Below are 18,391 nucleotides of genomic sequence, written 5' to 3'. Positions count from 1 at the left end.
CTAGCTCATACCAAGGATGCCATGCTGCATTGCAGCTGAAATTGTAATTTTGGAAAAGTTAGGCAAGGTATCAGGAAGTATGCAGAAGGAGTACTGAATTGTTAGAGTGAATTAAAGCCACAGGTTTAGGTGACATAATATATCCAGAATATAAAAACAATTAAGCAAAACCATAATAATAATAATAAGAAATATTTTATTTTTTTTTTAACTACCAAAAAAACCGCCGGGGTGGGGGGGGGGGGGGGGACCAAAAACAAAAACAAAAACCAGAAAAACCAACCAAGTGAACAAATGAAAAACATTGAAAGCCAGAGAAGCATCCTTGCATGTTTCCACATCAAGACTATGTTTAGGAGAAATAGCTTATGAACTCAAAAGTGAATTATATAAGGCAGTTATGTGGTTTTTGTTAAAAAAAAAAAAAAGAGACAAAGAGACATAATAAAAAAGGAACACAGACTGGAGCATGTTAACATCAGCAGTAGAGACAGCCTGGGAAACTATTTTAAGAGATCAAGAGGAAAAATATTTAGAAAAGTATGAGCTGACTAAGAACAGGCAATGTGAATATCTAGAAATGGAGATCAAGTCTCCCCTGTTGGAATTCACTAGGAATGATGCCTCTCAGGTCCAGCAGCATTGCACATTTGGAACAGCAGGAAGGTCTGCTGTCATCTCCACAGAAACTCCTATACACCCTGGCCCCTTCATGGCTTTTTTGTGTCCTGCACAGAACCTACAATTTCACAGTTCCTGCAGGAAAGAAATAATGCAGTGAAGAGCTTGATTCTGAGGCTAGAAAATCCCTTCTGAATTGAACCCAGAAAGCAAGAGGAATCTGCTTCAGAATGCCTTAATGCTCTTTGATGCACAGCCAAAGATCATTCTCCTCTTCATATTTCCAGCACATTTAGCCGTAGCCTGTTCAGTTCTGCATTTTTCACATCAGTGACCATTGTCAGTGCAGGAGGAGCTGTGATTATTCCTGTTCGGTCTGGGGTAGCATGACTGCAGGAGAATCATATCTAGTGCAGGGAGAAAGAGAGTATATGTGCCATTTGCTGGCCAGCAAACAACCAAGGAGCTGAAAGCTAAGAAGGCCATCCCATCCTTCTCAGATGAGAGTGAACCATTAAAATCAATGCAGCTCTGTTTACTTCAGCTCTGTCATGCCCAGTTAGGGAGCAAAGACATGGCAAGAGAGTGGCACAAATAGACTGGAGTAGTGAGCATGCTTTAACTAACACCAGCTAGGGATCTCATCTGGTGATGAGACCAGGAAAATGCTGCCGGGGACATTTAAAAGCTGAGGGTGCATGAGAATTTGGAGATCACTGCAAGATGTTATTTTTGATCACTTTCTTCTGCTGAAATAGACGTAAGTCAATATGATAGCACTGGAGCAGATTCCAATGTCCACAGCCAGAAGCTATTAAAAAATTATGAATAAAGCAACTCAGAAAAGTTTGGCATTTTGCATGAGCCTGGCAAGGAGAAATATTTCTCTGCTCCATTTTGGGAACAGTGAGAAGGGAATGTCACCAAAGAATGGATACTGCTGCTCAGTAAATCCCATCTTCTTCTCACATGTGGGTCAGCGGTGGTCTTATCAGGATAGGGAAGGCAGCACAGGAGGAATGGCATGACTGGAATCAGCCATTCTGGCTAATAAGGTGGTTCAACACTCAGTGGTGCAGCAAACTGTGCCAGCTGCCTGTTGGAGCCCATGCACAGAGAAACCAGGTCCAGGATCCTATGTGGACTCTTGCTTTCTCCAGAACTTGTCAGTTTAGGAGAAAACATAAGATTGCACCCAGGAACTTCCAAATATTGTTTCAAACACCCTGTAACACTCAGTAGATGCAGCGCTGCTGCAGAAAACTTTAAGCCGGTCACTACTTTGTAACCCTCTACTCCATGTTCCTCTTATCTCCGCTTTCCTCAGATGGTCAGCCCTGACCTTTTCATCACCCGAGCCACTAACAGCCTTTCTTACATCCCTCAAAACAAATGCATCAAAATCCCAGCAGCTGGAACACGTTTACTTTTGACAGGGACTCTGCAGCCCACCCCAGTCAAGCCAGAATGGTGCACACTTCTTGGGGTGAAAAGGATTAGAAAACAGGGCCTGATGCTGGTGTAAGCCCTCTGTGTACAGAAAAAGCTGAGGGAAGAGATGATGATCTTATGGAGAACGAGGACAGGTGGGATCTGTATACCAGTGCTGCCATCTCAGATGCCTGTGGAGAAGAAACAATAAATACTAGATAAAGTGCTTTAAGGGTTAAGAACTTCAAGGGGATAGCCTGCACAGTCTCAAAGAAGAGATAATAAAGAGTGTGTAACACTAGATCCAGCCTCTATGTAAAGATAATGTAGTCGATGGAGGCTTAATCCTAGCAAGAGCTGTATAAAGTCTGGGGGAAAAAGGGGGTATAGTGTGAACCCTGAATAGTCTAATTGATCCCAAAAGTAGAGTTCCTTTTTATATGTAAATATCCCATCTCCCTTCAACCTCTTGATCATCCAGGGTCTAATCAAGGAGTTCCTAAAAAGACATCTGCTGTCAGGAGGAAAACCCATCCCCTTGTACAAAGCTCTTCTCTCTTACCTAAGATTTCAAGCTCTGAGTTTTCTCATGTCACTTTAGACTCAGAAGCTCATGGGCATCCTCTGATACAGGTGACTGGGGCACTGCACAAAGAAGAGGGTCTCTGCCCATCACTCCATGGCCATGTTAGGCACAGTGGCTCCAGAGCCAGAGTGGAAGAGCACAGGAGAACTCAGGGGATTGCTTCAGGAAGTTTGTGAGTTTTGAGCACTTTCTTTTGCCTAAAGAGAGGGAAGCCTGTGGCAGAAGCTGTTTTAAATGAAGATACTACAGCCTTGCTTCAGCAGAAGCCACCTGTGTTGTGTGACAAAGAAGAATTACCTGAGATCCAAGCAGATAGGATTCTTGGGTACTGGACACCAGCATAATTCATTTTCCTGTCCTCACAGCCTTGGTGTTTTGGTGAATGCAAGAAGAAACACAAAAGGCTGCTGTGGAGCAGCCCATGAGAACTTCCTCTTGGACAATCCTTCTCCAAGGAGTGATGAACCACCCGGGGCACCCTGGCTCCAAACTCTGCCACCATCACCAGAGAAGCAGCAAGATCACAGTTAATGGTGATGATGCCAACTCTCCACCCAGCCCTCACCCTCCAGTTAAGAAATATGGTCAGATGGGTCACAAGATATGCAGGCAGCCTCAATGCATCTGGGATTTTCTGCTTCAGCTGCCTGTTGGCACAGAGAGGGAAGGGAATGCCATTCACTGCCTAACACAAATGTCACAGACACTGATGGGAAAGGGTTAGGAATTCTCTGGTCCCTTCAAGTAAGCTCCCCTTCTGGGAGACTTCTGCCTTGGGCTTGCTGGCAGCCACAAAGCTCTGCTCCTCCTGAGAAGAGGGGAGGTATGAAGACAGCTCTTCATCAGGATGCAAAGAAGGGCAGTTGGAAAGTGATGGGTGGTTCCCAGTTGGAAAGGATGAGAAGGGTTCCTCACCATAGGGGAAGCATTTCAGTGGTTTCCTCTCTTCCTTTTTTCCTTCTGCTCACTTGTCAGCTGGTTTTCTTTGTTATGCTGGAGGAAAAGGTGAGTTTGGGGAAATCAGAAGTTCCAGAGAACTATCTGGAAGCCAGAGTAGGAGCCAGCCCCCTTCTTCATTCACTGTCTGCATAGCAGAAGGCAACAAAAATCAGCAGAGTTAAATACACCACAGTCTGATCTGAGGCTCACTGAAGATCACTGACATTAATTAGACTTCTGCCTTGCTTCCTTCCAACAGCTAAAATGGCAAAGCAGAGGGAGACTGTCTAGAAATAGATGATTTTACCCATCTATGGAAACAGATCAGCAAAACAGCAAAAGCAGCAGATATGATTGACCAAATGGTCTCTGCTTTTTGTGCAGAGGTCTTACAATAGATCCCTCTCACTTTGCATTCTAGATGTATGTGTTTTTCTACAAATTACACTATTACTGTATATTTCCTTGTCTGAAAAATTTCCTTCAGTCAGATGAAAATAAAATCTATGCTCTAGCTGATGCTTAGAATGATGTGGCCCCAACACACAAGCACACACATCTGTTGTCAGAACTCTTCTGCCTTTCTTTTTCTTTCTTTTAATACAAGTCTGGAATCCACTGAGTGTTCTTCAAGCCTAAGCTCCAAACATTTCAAACAGCACAAAAGGTATGACAAGATGAAAGAAAATGTCCACAAATAGACAGCTAGACAACTAGTTAGCAGCTGTCTGCTTTTCTTCAGAGTTTTTTTGGGGGTTTTTTTGTGTGTGTGTTTTTTGTTGAGTTTGGTTTTTTGTGGTTTTCCCCTGCAGGGGGAAAAAAACCCCCAACTTTATTTTTCAATCTTGAAGAAACTGACTGCAGATTCTTTTGTTCTGGCAAGATTCCAGCCCTGTTTAGCACTGGAAGTGGGGGAGGAGGTGAACTTATGATGCCATGTGTAACCTTGAACCTGAGAAATGTCTAACACAGTATGTGTACAGTTGCAGCAGTTTAAATGGTATTGATCATTTTCAACTTTTGTATTGTACTGATCATAACTTAATGAGATTTTGGTGTTCTATCAAGTCAGGGTATTTATGCAGATAAAGGAACCCAAAAGAGCAGGTTTTGATTAAAAATGTGTATGGGCTTTTGGGACCTGGTTTAAATATTTCAGATCTTGAGCAAGCATGGAGTCTGCAGTTGAAGTTATTTATCTTCTCCCTAGACAAACCTGGCTGGGGGGAGGGGTGGCAGTGCTCAAACGCTTGATTTTAATTACTGTTGTTGTTTGCAAGTACTTTTCTTCTGTCATTTCTGTTCTCCTTCTCCCCCTAAACAGATGATCAGCAGACAACATGGACTCCCGTCTAACTTGCAGATTTAATTTGGAAACCTGAGCATCCAACGCAAATATGAAACACAAGCTGCAGTTGGATTCTCCTCCAAATCCTTGCCGCTCGCTTGGAGAATTCATTTGCTCCCTTTGTGAGGCTTAGTGTAAGGCTGGAAAACTTTCCCTTCTCACCTCCTTCTGGGTCTCTTTGTGTGTCCATAAATGAATGTGTGTGTGTGTGTGTGTGTGTGTGTGTATGCACAGGAGTCAGCATGCCAGACAGCATTCCACAGCAGAAGGTAATTTCTCCTTCCCCCCTTTATTTGCACATTTAGCATGAGTTGCATTCCTCCAGTACCTGATGAAAGAATGAAGTGATATTGTCAAAGGCTGGGGCTACTGGAGATGTGTGGAAGAAACCTCCCTTGTCTGGATAGATCACACATAACCAGACAGAGCAGAGTTTCCATCCCACTGAAATAAATTTGTATGGCAACACTTAACTCTGTAGCTCTTTCCATTAGCAGCTTCCAAGACATTTTGCTTTTTTTTCCCTTTCCCACCCAGTCTCTTCCCTGCACTTTCAGATCATAAGTTCCTCAAGACAGAACATTTATTACTCTGCTTGTACAGCACCTGCTACTTTGGTTTTGGTGATCTCAATTAGCATTTCAACCAGCTTTCATACAAATAACAGACACTTACATCAGGCTAACCCCAGGTTTGAGTGGCTGACAGAGGTGTTCCAGGTTCAGACTTCCCCAGAGGAAACTTGGGGCAGTGCTGGCTGGAAAGGCCACATAGTTCTGCACTCCACTTGAACACTGGGACATAGTCTCCTAAATACAGACAAACCTGAATCCTAAACTGGGGTTGCAGGTGGCCCTGTGGGTTTGCAAACCCCACCTTGACCTACCCCAGATGAGCAACTGTTGCTACATCTAGCAGAAAGGCCACCTGCAATTTAAACAATAGCTTTTCTCATTAGGCTACAGATTTTGCGTGTGACTATTTCACGCCCCTCAGCCCAAAAGCTGTTGGGATTTTACTCCAGTGGCCATGTATAAATGCTATCAGGCTTAACAGCTAGTGACATCTTTCTCTGGAGGAAGAGTAAGGATCAGGTTCAGGCGGTGGTTGTAACCCACAAGACTGAACCATGGAGAAAACTCAAAAGGGAGGCTCCTTAGTGGTAAAGAGGGGTAAGTTGTTGCAGTCAAGCTGAAGAGAACTGTGTGGCTATGCCTTGCCACTTCAACCCTTGCTGGAAACATCAAAACCTCAAGCTCCTTGAACCAGTGAGGATTCCCTAAAAGAAAAAAAGGCAGCAAAAGCACACACAACCTTCATTAGTCAGGGGCCCTGTTTGTGCTTGTCAAGGTAACCCTGCAAATATTCACCTGCATGAAGGGTGCCAGAGGCTCCTCCTCCCGGCTGGAGCCCTCAGGATGTGAACAAGACACACCAACAGCAGCTGAAGGCCCTTTTCCTGCTGCTTGCTGCAATTCTTCAGCTAGGGTTCATAGAGACAAGGAGGCCATTGTATTTGCAAGGGAACACACGAGCTCAAGGAGAAGTCTGTTACAGAAGTGGGGCTCACAAGAACAGATGGGGCTATAGGTGGGTTCAAAACAAAAAAAAACAGGCTTAGTCCCTGACCTTTTCACCAGTGTAAGGAAGCACAGCCTCATGGGGCATTACTCCAGCGTTTTCCTAGCCCTGTTTAAGAATAAGTGATTGCATCAGTCGTGGAGGACTGGGGAATTGGGCCATGAGTTAGCACAAGGTTAAAAAGACTGTGCAAATAAAAACTCGCTTTCAGCATAAAGGACATCATAGTTCAAGGCCAGAAGCTTCTCTCTGTTGTTCTGGAACTAATTTCAAACATGAATCAGAAGTCTAACATGGTGAGGTTACTGTCAATAACCCCTTCCTGAGAGTGCCTTGTTTAATGAGATGTTTAACTGGGTGATATGAGAATGAATTCATAAGCAAGTGAGGGAAAAGGTCCATTGCTTTCTTTTCCTCAGTAATGAAGGAACAAAGGGAAAAAAGGAAACTGAACCAATGGAGAAGAATAGAAGAGATGGACAACAAGTGAAAAAGAAAGAAATTATGCGATCATGCACACAATAACAAACACTTTACCCAAAATCAGTGGCTCACTATCAGGAAGATGACCGTGTGCTGCTAATAATGAAGACCCTTAGAAAATTCTTGCAGGCAAGGGGGAAGGATTTAGAACCCCAGCCCCAGGGGAGCTCAATGTGCAACTGCCAGACTTGGAAAGTCACTTTCTCCACGGCAGTCCAGCCAAGCAGCACATCTCAGCAGAGATTTACAATGGGATGACCATTGTAAATCACCCCTGTATAGCAGGATCATCTGTACTGTTTCTAAGCCTGCAGAGCAGAGCAAAAACTTAGCAATTTCAGGCCACCAAAACATTTCTTCACAGTAGTGTCTTTTCAATCCTGTCATCATCAACACATGGTAAACGAGACAGTCCAAAATCTCAGGCCTGGATCTTGTACAGATGTTTGCTATCTATTTCCTGTCAAGGCTCCCACTGATACCAAGGAACGAGCAGCTCAAATACCTCTGTGGAGCTGAGCCTTGGAGTGCAAGACAAATACGTGGGAAGGATAAAGGCACAGAGAGAGAGCTGTTCCACAGCCTCCAGGCGGCTCTAAATTAGATGAAGGCATTGCTCCAGCTCTGAGCCAGCCCTTTGGAGATGCTTCAGCAGCCCACATCTGCATTACAGAGCTTCACTGAGGACATTCACAGTGAGCTCCCAAGGAGAGACCCAGTGTTCAAGCAAAACACAAGTTGCCTCAGAGTGTCAAGACACAGGGTCTGAAATTTCCCCACTTTTTTTTTTTTTTCTTTTTCCTGCAGGGAGTCTGTTCACAGAGATGGTACAAAGAAGCCTTCTAGGCATGGAAGGCTCACTGCTTTGTGTAGGCATGAAGGGAAGGAGGAAACAGGGCACTTCAGGTATTTATTTTAAAAGTCTATCGTGCAATTGGATGGCTGCTGGTGCCAAAACTAATCATACTAGTGGAAGAGGTACTACAGAAGCAGAACAAGCAAAGCATGGAGAGCAAGTAAAAGGGAAGGAGCCTGGAATGACAAACAGGAAAGGTAACTCTACAGATCAGCAGCCTTTTAAACCACATATTATGGCTCCTGAAACATTTTAAACAATATAATATGGTCCAAAGGTTTAAAAATATGGCATGGCATCTCCAGTGTATAACTCTGTTGGAGCCAGATAGTGCATGCTGCCCTCACAAATTGAGAGGAAGAGAATTAAATTTAAAGAGGAAACAAAATGCTCATTTTAATCACCCATTGTCCTTTGAGGATCTTTTTCTGTCCCTTTCATAGTGTAATGCAGAGTAACAGGCAATTGCCATATCCCCAGCTGATAGTTAGGCTGCCCAGGATCCCAGTGTTATAAACTCCCTATTTTCTCTGGCTTCTATCAGAGATGCATCTTCATATACAGTGACAATTGCATCAGTGCCATTACCTTTGGAAAGACAAGCCTGAAAAGTGAAATCATTGGTAGCCGAAGGCAGCACAATCGGGTGTTCTCATTACTTGTAGAATACATGGGGTTTTGTGTGTGCAGAAATTACAGAGGGCAAAGGGCTGACTAATGAAAGTGCAGAAGAGAGGTGCACTGAGGCATTTGCCTCAGGATGAGGAAGAATGGCATTATCTGAATCACACTGCACCCGGAAATCATCCCTCCCTGCTATTTGGTGTCCTTCAAGAAACGAATCCCACCCACAAGGCATTTAATGGACTCTTGCAAGGGGCTTCATTAACTGAGGTTTCAAGGCATCCAAAATACTTTGTGCAGGCCCAGGTAAGTGAAGGGATTAAATTACACTTTACTTTGCTAAACTATCTTTTACCCAAGTATGCTCCCAAGTAAACTGTCTTTTACCCAAGCCATCTTTTTACCCAGGTATAAATTGCAATGGGTGCAAACTTCAAACTGTACTGCTTTGAGAGGAAGGGGAAAAAAAGAGGTAATCACAACAAATTATACTTTTTCAAGTTATCATCATCTTGCTCTGTCTCTGTCAAATTGCTCCTCAAACACAGCAGTCCGTGAAGCCACCTGATTCCTCTGCTTGCCTTTTATTTTTTTTTTTCTTCCTCTCTTTGTACTATTTATACTTCTTGGATAAAATCTGCACTTTTGCATATCTCAGCCATTTCAAGGGCTGAGATGATGAACTGCACTGTTTAGTCCTTTCCATCACAGTGTCACTAGTGGTCATGTCCCTGATTATCTCTAAGGACAATGCATTCAATAATAGATTCAATCCAAATCTGTCTATAATTATGATCAAGGATGATATACTAAGTTATATATGTGAAGGAATGGTTCATTTTTCAAGACTACACGTTGTTTTCCAAATTCTTTGCACCCGCAACATAACCTTGGTCTGCAACTTCACCAAACAGTGAATGTGACTTTTCACTAAGCTGATTTTGCCTCTCTATAAAAAAAAAAAAAGGACAAAAAATAAAAGAAAAACCATCCTTATACACATACATTTCACACACTTTAACTTTTTTCTATTTTTACCATTTCAGGGATGTTGGTTTTCTCCTGGGCTTTAGACAAAACAAATTCAGTTCCTTGTAAAGCTCACTCAGTATCTGGTGTGGGCTTTTGGGTGATGAAAGGAAAAGAGAAATCTGCTCTGAAAAGAAAACTCTGCTCTTTGAGCTCAGTCTGTGCTCAGGACTACTTCAGTGCATTTAGGAAGGCAGGTAGAGGTCTGTTATTTCTTGCTTGGACCTTTAAAATTTCTCCTCTGCTCCTTGCCTCTGCTGGGAACAATTTCACTGCAATTACTGAAACGAAGTCCCTGAATTCCACTCTGTAGCTATTCACATGACCCTCAGTGTTTTGGACTTGATTTTTCTCCAGTTTTCTCCACAACAGGAAGAGTTGTGAGGAAATTTTCCTCAGTCAGTGGCTTCAGGTTTCTATTAAAAACTTTTGCTACTTGTAACGCTTCTCAAAACCTTTAAAAAACAAACCTAGCATTGGAATTATTCAATCAAATGGTATTAAAAGCACAGATTATGCTTTAGAAACTACTTACAAAGAAGGTTTTTACAGATCAGTGAGGACGCTAGCGAGGAGGGGCCCCTGATATGAATGGAAACGTTTGTTTCAATCCTCATTTATCTTAAGGCCCGGGTGCTTTCTGGACAGTGAAACATTCTTCTCCTCCCTGCACTTGGAAAAGTGAGGATCAAGTTGCGAGAGAGTGCCCTTGAATGCTCAAGTAAGGAATTTGCTAAGTGGCCTCCTCAGCCAGCACAGATCCCATGTTAACGGTGGCTTCTTAATTCCCTCTGCCCTTGGCTGCAGGATTACCCATCCTTTCTTATCACAAGGCATCACCGCCAGCTGAGCCCCCACAGCTGCGTCCACCCACGAAACCATGACCACTTCTCATGTTTAAAATCTTTGCCATTTCTCCACCATGCTGAAATTTTAACCAAGCCTTGATAAGGATGTAAAAAAAAAAACCCTCAGTTTTGTAAAGGTCTCAGTGTTCTTATTTATTTTTTTTTCCCAGGGCTGCTCAGGGATCTCTGGAACTGCATGTTTGCATGGAACTACTCCAGACTGCCTGGATTCCACAGGATAATTAAGCAGGATAATGGGTTACTAATTGTCACTGAGGCCACCAGTCACATTGATCTGGAATCGACCTATATTTAAGGAAAGCACAAGAAAACATTGGAATGTTTTGGTCTTCTTACAAAGAAGCATTAAAATGGTTAAATCTATTTTAGCCTCATTAACAAATTCAGTGCAAATGTGGGGTCCCATGAATCCCTTCCAAAATTAGCAGTGAAGTTCTTTAATAGAAGAAGAGCTCAGTCCTTGCTGAGGCAGTGGCCTCCACAATTGTATCAGATACCAGATTTGCAGCCCTGTTCTAAAACCCAACTTCTGTTGATGGTTGTAGAATTTTGGCCAGAGCAAAGATCACAGTGTTTGTCCTGCAACTTGCAGAGCTAGCTTGAAGCTTTTCTTCTTCCTGCCATCCAAAGCTTCTTGGGATTAGTCAGGACTGATATTGATGTATGAACATCTTAAAAGGACTGTACATAGCTTCCAGGCTGAAGACTAAACATTGCTGCATAAAACAGATTTTGGCAGTGATTCTATAGAATGAACCTAATCAGAGCAGACAGATTACAATACATGGTAAAGGCATGGAGTTGAAAAGAAAAAAGAAGTTGCTCTGCAGTATTGCATAATACATTCTGGAGAAACTAGAAAACCTTTCAGAGCAGCTGGGACACAGGGAAATGAACCATTTGTTCCCAAGTGAAATAAACAAAAGAAGGAAATGCTCCAAACTGTCTCCAAACTAGGAAAGGAATGGTGGTGAGAAAAGTGACCAGAGCCTGAACAAAGCTTTTCACATTGTCCAGTTCCTGACAGTAGCTCTGTTTCAAGTGCACAGGCACATATCTTCTCAGGACAGGACCCTGGTCAGTCCTGGTGAGCCACAGACCTCTGCAAGGGAATGCAGCCTTTGGCAGACATTGCTGGATGCCTGCAGTGTAGCACCAGCCAACACAGCTGCTTTGTTTTTGAGTCCTGGTGTGTCATCTGATGAAGGAAAAAATCAAAGCAACCGCTTCTTGCTCCAAATCACCTGCACTGCTCTGGATGTGACCAAGAAAAGATTTCAAACACCTGAGATGAATTTGGCTGAGGAAGATAATTTTCAGTACAAAAACCCACACAACAAAGTTCAGACAAAGTGGAAAGACCTGCAAATCAGAAGAAGGGGAGAACTGTCTATGACGTTGACTGTGAAACATTCAACACAGTCAGTCATCTCTTCCTTGCTTATGTTTTTCTGTAACTAAAATGTGACTGCTGGATTTTTTTCTTCTTTCTTTTGTAGGTGACAACCAACACCATCAAGAAAGAAAGCACAAAACTGATTCCTGTTACCTGCTTGACAAAAGTGTGAGTTCTTCACAACATCCCTTTCCTTTTAAGACTTGAAGTTAGGGACCATTCTGACATTTTGATTCATGTAAGGAAACTGCTAACTTGAACTCGAGAACCTGAAAGAAAGCCAAGCAACCATCTTGTCCAGGCTTGTTGCCTTTATAGAGCATCTCTCAAGATTTTATATTTCTGACTTAATGCCAGTAGTCCTTTCCCTTTTAAAGCTGAACCCAAACAAGGTTCTTGTTTCAGCAATAGCACTGTGAGTCAGTCTGAAACCTTAATCATGTTGCCTTTCTGGAGAAATCTTACTGAAAACTTAGGAGATAAATTGTTCATTCTTTTATACAGCCTTGTATTCAGAGCCAGTGAATTGAGGCAGATGGACAACTGTGGCAATTCACCCACGCACCCTGATTCTCATTTACTGAGTCCCCTTCTCAGTGCAGACTGGAAAATCTCCATCCTCAAGGTGAGCAGCTAAACCACTGGGCATGCCCTGAGGGACACATCTGGAGCACTTGTGAGTGCCTTCATGCAATAACACCACCTAATCTCTCTTGAAAATGAACTCAACTCAACCAGACCTTTCTCTTGCACACTTCTGGTCAGCAGACTGCTCCAGAATTTCCATCAAGCACCTTCACCTATTTTCCAGAGGAAAGGAAAACCTCTACAGTGAGCATGTAACAATTTCTTCCTTTCTTATTTCAGTTCTTTATTTCAACATTGCCGCCCTCAACTATCCCACTCACCCTGCTATACTTGAATTCAAGAGTCATGTTCCCTCTTTTGTGTCAGCCCCCTAGGATGAGCAGATTTATGTTCTTGAGTTTCTGGATTTCAAATAAACTGCATGTCCAGAGCTGTACACATGTGTATAATGGTGTGTTCCCACTTCTTACTGGTTCTGCAAGACTAAACTGCTGGGAATGTGTCTTCTCATGAACCCTAAAGCACACATGAGGACTCCCTTTAGCCCCTGGTTATTCTGCAATAGTTTACTGAATGGGGAGTTGCACTTCACCTGTTCCTGTGCCAAGGCGAAGGAAGAAGGTAAACACGTTTCAGTGGCTGGGAAAATTAGACCCTTCTTGACCTTGCATTTTCACTCTGAATGCAAGGACTGTTCTGCTTGCCTAAATTCCCGTATTTTTCCTCCTTTCACAAGGAAATAGTGCAGTTCAGGCAGTTGAGAGAGGCATTTGGAGAAGGAACAATCAGAAGAGGGTTTCATGTTGCAGTGGCTTCCTGAGTGAGAGAAGACAGGCATGGGAAATAATAACTCTGCTCCAATGTCAGAGCTGAGGAGATTTCTATTTCCAATTTAAATGTAATTTTAAGAGCTCTTTGTAGCAGCAAGGGTTCACTTTAAGAACCTGGAGGCTTAGTACACAAATTGTGTAGTCCACAAAAAGGTTCCCATCAATTTCAGGGTGATGTGCCTTATGAATGTGTGCTCTTATGCTGCAATCAGGAATGAGGGAGCACTTCAAAAATGCTGGTGCTGTGCAATATTTATGGAGTTTTTCTCCCTGCATCATTCAGTTCTTGCACTCTTCAGGCAATTCCAATAGCTGCTCCTCTGTAGATTGTGGTGCTTAGTTTTCTTCAGGGATACCAAAAGAGAGACTGGTAGGGACGCCTTATGAACATGGTAAGAAGGTAAAATCTGTATTGCTGGGGTTTGACAGTCAAAATGAATAAAGAAAAGCTTAATGGTTGAACACTAAAATAACAGAGTACCCATAAATGCAATACCCTGTGATTTGATACACTGTAGTTCCTGTAGCCTTCAAAAGGTAAATATGTTCTCACCAAACTTCCACACATAATGTTTAGAAATCCTCACTGTTGTTTTTCACAGTGATTAATTATGTTGAATTATCAGATGGACTAAAAAGGAAAGGATTTTTATTCTGGAAGGACAACTCACTGGCCAAAAACAAGGAGAAAATTAAACACTGTGCAGGCTTTTGAACTTTGAATATCAACAAAGTTCTTCTAAATAAATTCAGCAGTAGAAAAGAAAGACAGACCAAGAGTTCTGAGAAAATGCTCACTCTAACCTGTGCTTGAAAGGTATCCAGTCTGGAAAGTAGAGAGCTCTCCAGACCTAGAGGAGTCAAATTTACAACTCAAGTCATGCCCTAGTTTTTCACATATGTAGCAGTATTCACTTGATTTCCATAAAATATCAAGTAGCTGAAGCAACATTCATAGCACATCCTTACAAACTGCTTAAAGCAGGATTTCTGAAATCTAGTAGATATGAACTCTAAAAGTTGATACCGTGTTCCTTCACTCTATCAATGCTCTGGGCTGCAACCAGCAAATATTAAGAAAACATGTAAAAATAGGAAATGCCATCTTTGCTTTCACTCTTGGCATTAGAGCAGTGGAATCCAGGTATGTGGAAGCAGAGTGTGAGGCTGTGTTTCAATGTCTCTCCAGCTGTATGAAAACCCTGGTTTGCTCAAAGAGCCACTCAAGGGGATAACTTACTTTTTTCTTCAAACATTTTTCTGTGTTTTTATTACTAAAGGGGAAGTGCTGCAGGACTTATTTAGGGAGTGATAGTGGATGACAGATTAAATATGAGCTCACAGTGAGAGACTGTAGCACAAAGAGGCAAATGCCATACTGGGATGCGGAGCAGAATTACTTGCAAGACTACAGAGGTAATAATTCCTCCATACATAGCCCTGGTGAGGCCCCTCTTGGAAAACTGTGATCAGTTTTGGGCAACTCAATATAAAAAGGAAGTCAATAAAATAGAGTGACTACAATGAACAGTGATAAAGATAAGGGGGTTGGAAGGTATGATGTATGAGCAAGGGAAGCCAACTTACTAAACACAGCTGAAAGTCAGAGGAAAGGAAAGGGCAAGGGGAGTAGGGACATGACAATGCCAAAGTATTCATAGGTGGCTAGAAAACTTGACTGTGTCTGTAGATGTATATCAGAGATAGTGAGCAAAAAATGTCATTTTTCATGGAGAAACTTAAAATAGGTTTAAATAATTCCCTTGCTCCTCCTCATCTTATAGATATATTTAGGTTATGGGAGGGAACAAAGTAATTTATTGAGGGGACAAAAGAAAAAAAAAAGAACATAAGAAAGAGAGAGAAAATAAGATTTACTCTAATAGAAAGAGAAAAAAAGAAAATATACTGGAGTGCACACCTCCAAGCACACACACATTCTCACACACTGACATATTTTGTCCCCAAGAGAAAAAAAAACCTTCATGGAGCGCTACCAGCCAGCTCTAATCAAAGGCTGACTTTCAAACTTTATTCTATTCTTAAAGATTAGATTTTCCTGGGATACTTTATCCCAGTCCCAGGAGCCCACTGCTCATGTAACCACTCTCAGCAGCCTGGTGTCCATCACCACAAATGGGCAGCACCGTGCTTGGGAATGCTTCCTTCTGGATGAGCTGGATGATCTCCATCTGGGCTGGTGGTCAGGGAAGAGCAGCTGGCATCGCTCTAAAATAAGGAGAGCTCTTTGATTTCAACCTGCTGAAGCCCAGACCTGCCTGGATATCTCAGAGCACTCAGACTAATGTAATTAATAACGAGGTGGCTGAGCCTTCCTTGGGGGTGGAGGTAGCAACTCAAGCTGGAGTACAAGGAAAACTGACAAAGTCAGTGCTGCATAACTCAGCGCTGGTTTGGAGATGGGGAGTACAGAAAAATACTCTTTTACACTGTTCATTCCCACTCACATTTTTGCATTAGCTCGGCTGCGCACCTGTGATTAATACATGGAGCTGTCTTCTGGATGCAGTCTGTTTTATGATGTTGTTTGCATAGTCCTTCCACCAGCTTGCCTGTTTCTTGGCAGTTCCCCCTTCTTTCAATGTCCTAAAAAACTTTTCTGGGAAAAAAAAATACACTAGAACCACATTACTTGTTTAACCAATTTCTTCCTTTCTTTCTCCCTCCATTACTTTTTCTAGGACAACTAACAGGAGCCTCCCAGTTTGACTCAACAATATCTTTCTCCTTCGACTATTCTTCTTTAGACTTGAAGTGTGTTCTGCTTATAAATCTTCCACAATAACTGGTGTTTGCTTTTTAAACACCATTCAGCTTTGGAATTTATTAGATTGCATTTATTTTCACTGTATATTCTTATAAGTTATCCTGACCATCTTTCCAGTCTTTCTTCACTCTTTGTTGCTCATGAAAGCAGATTCTTCTGTAGCTGTTAAACAGATCCTCATCTCTAAAACAAATAATCTTTTCACTTTCTTCCCTGCCTTCTTACCTCATCCTTAGAGTAGAAGTTGGGTTCAAACCTTGCTTTTTACCTTTTTTTTTTATTAATCAGAGCAGGAAAGGTGGCCAGAAGGATGCACTGCTGTCTCTTTTGAATTAACTGCTTGATGCTGGCCAAGTCGATCGGATGCATCCCCTGCACAGTGATCTGTGATTAAGCAGGAGCCCCACACAGAGGAGCTGTGGAAGCACTGGGATCCCTGGAGCAAAACCCCTCCCTGTCCCAGTGCTCCAAGCCCCGTGCCAAAATCCTGGCTCAGCTGTCAGCTCAACACCAGCCCTGCCTTCCGCAGGGGCTGCTCAGCACTTTGAGAACTGTAAGCACCTGAACCACTGCTGGGAGAAATTGAGCAATGGCTTCACAGCAGGACGAGTCCCAGAGAATTCCCTGTGAAATTACATACTTTTAAACTTGAAAAAATATATAATTTAGAGGTGAATGCTTTTTCTTTACCCACTGCAATAGTTAGTGTTGCTTTTATTTGTCCTAAAGGAACAAGGGTGCAGGAAAATATTGCCACCCATAAGCACTGTGGAAGGAAATTACAGCAGGTTCTGTTGCAGGATGGAAGCTCTGTTTAGGATCCCTGTTGCCTCCATGGGGATCCTTACCTGTCTCTACAGTGCTGTCTGATGGAAAGGGGAGCTGCCAATCCTGACTCAAAAGGACACAGCCGAAACAGAGCTTTTGTCTGCATCCACATCAGCTGAGAAATACTGAAACACTTCCCTTTGTGCCTGCAGAGAAAAATAACATATGTGCTCTTACCAACACTGAGATGTTCTGTAGAAAGCTGCATCCCAGAGACATCTGAGAGTCCATCCTGGACTTTGAGCACAATTTTGATTTCTCCTATAGTCTACCAAAACTTCTTATTCTCACTCAGATACCTATTTCTGAACGTGTAGACATCCAGTAGATTACATCTGGTTTGAGTCCATGTTTGTTTGCTGCTGAATGAAGCCTTATTTGCAATAAAATTTGGTCATTCACCCACTGCAATTCCACAAAAGCTGAATTTGGTTAAAAAAGAAGCTAGAGATAGTGCAAGTCTAATGGGAATTCAACTGAGAATCTTCACCTCAGCTAATGCTGGATGGAAACCATATGAAAAGCCACAATAAATAATTTAGATATTGTCAAGTAATCATTGCCCTATTTGATAAAGGAGCATTTCCCTTTTTTTAACCCCAAAAGGTAATCAACTACTAATATTACTAAGAGAGATTATCATATCAAAAAACTTCCATATTGATTTGCTTTCAACACAACGAACAAGAAAAAGAATAAATCCTGCAATACTGTTAACAGTGAGCCTGACAATGCAGAAGTCAAGACAGTAACTCACATTCCCCCATTAGCATGGTTGCAAAGCTAAGACCCCTGCACGGAGATTTTATCAAATTTCTCAGTTTGGTTTGCGTATTTATATCAGGCACACAATGAATGGGGAGGCTCAGGAGGTGGAGGCTCAGAACTGACATTACATGACTGCTTGGAAGTCCAGCACTGCTGCTAAGAGGTATTGTGATCAGGAGCCTGTCTAATACAGAATAATTCCAACATCATTTTAGATATTATATACTTCATTGACACCCAGAATTACAACTTAGTGGAAAACGAGTCAGAAACCCCAAGTCAGATATTCTGAGAATCCCATTTATACATTAAAATAATACTCTCTGGGAGGAAGGAAAAAACCCCTCTCCCCAGTAATCACAGTAATCACGTCGACAGAAACATGTGCGATGGGCACAGAACATTTTGAAGGCACAAGCCCATTAGCATTCTGGTCAGGACTGAGTTTATTAGGCATCTCTCCAGCCTGGTAGCACTATGGAGGCTGTGTGCCTCGGGGGATGTCAGCTTAATGAGGTGCCCTGGCAGTGGAGGGGATGTGCACCTGCTGCTTGGGGCCACGTGATGGGCAGATGCAGGAGCAGCAGAGTCAGGGCTGCCCATTTCCCATCTCCCAGCAGAGGCAACACCACGGGGTGCACAAGGGGTGCACAGCCTGCTTTAACCCACCTGTGGGCGTGGATGTTGAAAGAGAGTTTGTATTCCTGTCTCCTTTGGTACCCAGTTGCAAGGAAGTGCCCAGACGCAAGCGTGAGCTTTCAGATCATGGAATCATGGAATGGCTTGGCTTGGAAGGGACCTTAAAGGTGACCCTGTTCCAACCTCT

At 42.7% G+C, this 18,391-nt stretch overlaps 1 long non-coding RNA gene across 2 annotated transcripts in view; it reads right to left on the bottom strand.

Annotated features, from left to right (window-relative positions):
• The window catches only part of LOC115491080 (uncharacterized), a 94,140-nt gene that overhangs the window by 38,229 nt on the left and 37,520 nt on the right, over positions 1–18,391 (bottom strand). The gene's annotated exons all lie outside the window — the stretch shown is intronic.

The sequence above is a fragment of the Taeniopygia guttata genome, chromosome Z (assembly GCF_048771995.1).
Source record: "Taeniopygia guttata chromosome Z, bTaeGut7.mat, whole genome shotgun sequence".
Taxonomy (NCBI): domain Eukaryota; kingdom Metazoa; phylum Chordata; class Aves; order Passeriformes; family Estrildidae; genus Taeniopygia; species Taeniopygia guttata.
The sequence above is the reverse complement of the archived record's forward strand: the minus strand, read 5'-3'. Positions and strand labels throughout refer to the sequence as shown.